Source organism: Triticum aestivum, unplaced genomic scaffold (genome assembly GCF_018294505.1).
Source record: "Triticum aestivum cultivar Chinese Spring unplaced genomic scaffold, IWGSC CS RefSeq v2.1 scaffold130336, whole genome shotgun sequence".
In the NCBI taxonomy this organism is placed as follows: Eukaryota; Viridiplantae; Streptophyta; class Magnoliopsida; order Poales; family Poaceae; genus Triticum; species Triticum aestivum.
In genome coordinates, this window is record NW_025229320.1 from 7,180 (window position 1) to 9,930 (window position 2,751).

A 2,751-nucleotide genomic window follows, 5' to 3' on the forward strand; every position below is an offset into this window, starting at 1 on the left:
TATGTTTGTTGAAAGAAAGTTTCACATTTTCTTGATCTATTTTTACTTTTCTTTTTTGCATAATCGGGTGCGACTAGACCCATGCATGTTCTAAAATTCCACATCTCATAATGTATTGCTACCTCCGGTTATATTTACTGGACAACCAAACTGTGCTGCAATTAGTGGTTATCATACTGTCCAAAACGTCAAGATTTCTTGGCTGGAGACAGTAGGTTTAATAATTGACACGGGCAATCCTACTACTGTCAGATCCGAGCACGCGATACACGCTGCCTACGTGGCCCATCCTCCTCTGTCCTCTCCGACAAGGAATATCCACGGTAGATTGCGACCATGGAGCGCTTCCAGCTCTCGAGATGCTGACCTTTTTTTTTACCCTCTCCATTGTGTTTACCCTGTAAATCTTTCTTCTCCACAAACCTACTGGTTTGGCCGTGGTGTCCGATCTTGGGGACACAATAAACTCGAACGGAGGGAGCAAGATGGAGCTAATAATGTTTTTTTAACATCAGTACAGACACAAGCGCTCATATACATGCGCATACACTCACCCCTATGAACGCGCACATGCACACCCTATCCTTATGAGCACCTCCGAAAGACTGAGCATGCATATCATCTTGAGATTTACGAAGTCACCATAGGAACCTCGTCGTCGACGGGAACATCTCCTTCCACTGAATGCGCATCACCGGAAATTCTAAAATAAATCCAGAAATAAATGGGATACCAAAGTCCCTCTAACCATCCAACCACAGGTTGGTTCGCAGCTAATAATGGGGTTTGCAGGCGACAAGTGCGAGACGATCGATCTCTCTGGCCATATGTTCCTAATGTGAGCAATCAATGCAACCGTATCTACTACAACAACAGTTAAGTGAACACTTCTACTACCTCCATGTCAAAATATATTACGTTTTGGTAGGTTAGTTTGGCCTACCAAAACGTCAGATATTTGGGTATGAAGGTACTAAATCAGAAGGGGCAAGTAAGCCTTGAAGTGCATGGATGAATCCATGGGCATATGAACCCAGTTTGAAAAACTCATTTCTAAATGCCTAAAAAATGAAAAAAATTCACGAATACTTCTTCATATAATATGTGCGCACAGAAAGTTCCATGAAGAAAAATAACCTTTTGCGCCACCTGTGGAAAAAAAAGATAAAAATAATGTCATGCAACGCTATTTAGGAGCACTGGAATTTGTCTTTTTCACGAAGGCAAAATAAAAGGAGATTTTTTCACAAAACTTTGTGCCGCATACACATGGTGCTTGGAATTTTGTTCCGATTTTTTTGACATGTTAAAACACGTTTAAGATGCACTTTTAGAAAGCGAGTTCATATGCACATGGGTTCAGGACGTCCACACTCCAAATATACCGTCTTAGATCAAATTGATTAGCTGCATGATGTAATAAAGTTTGGTTCACTTAACCGCAGTTAAGTGGATACTCCTAGCTAGTACTCGCTCTATAACTTAACACACGACTTTTTCAACACAGTTACTTGCTCTAAAAAAACCGGTAATTGCCTTTGGCTCCTAAGTGCATATGCACCCATTGTCGAAATACACATTTTAAAAAGTCGAAAAATTCAGAACAAAATCCCGCGTGTATATCCGGACATTTTATGTGCGTGCACAAGGTTTCAGTGAAAAACGACGTTTTTTGTGGCTTGTATAAAAAGACAATTTCTGATGCTTCATTCTAACTATTCACGAGGCATTTCTTTATCTTTTTTACACAAGCCACAAAAAACGTCGGTTTTCACCGAAACCTTGTGAACGCATATAAAATGTCCGGATATACACGTGGGATTTTTGTTCCAACTTTTTCAACTTTTTGAAATGTGTATTTTGAAAATGGGTGCATATGCACCTAGGAGCCAAAACGCCGCTCTCAGTCTTATAAGTAGTAGATTAGAAGGGCCAACTTTGCCGACATCACCGCTACTTCATTTGGTACGCCAGAACTTTGTAAGATCTTGTATGGTAAATTTCACAAGAGATGGTTCAGTTCACTCATGCCCAGGGTATACATTATGCTGCTGGTTTATATTAATATCGCATTTATAAGTGAATGGGTAATTTTAACATGCTCCCTCTTACCCCCTGTTTTCATGTGGGAGATAAGAAGGTAAGAGTTAATCAAACACACTATTTAACGCAATCGATGGCTCAGATCTATGTACACTTTAAATTTGTATTGATAACAATACATATTACATATATTGATTTTTTAAATAGTTATATTAAGGGGTCTGAAATTTTAGTTCCACTATAGGCCCCAAATTCTGAGCACCGTCTTGCTCACGAGGCATGATACCAGTGATGGTGAATCTAATTTTCATTTGGCATTGCCCTTGCATGATCTCCAGATTTAATAATTGACACGACCAATCCTGATGAAAGCATATCCTACCACACCATGCACGCTACCTACATGGCCCGTCCTCCTCCCCGACATGGAGTATCCACGATGGAATGCGACTATAGCCCAGTTCTTTTGCCAAAATCCGGGGATTCTCCCAGAATCCGACCCCTACTCGGCTTCTTCCAGAATATTTGAGCCTCAAAAGAACTGGGCCTATGAGCGGTTCCGGCTGCGGAGATGCGTGTTTTTTTACGCTCTCCATTCAGGTCTATCCAGTAAATCTTTCATGTCCACACACCTACTGGTTTGGTCGCAGTGCCCGACCTTGGGGGCACAATAATTAAACTCGAATGGAAGGAGTAAGATGGAGCTAA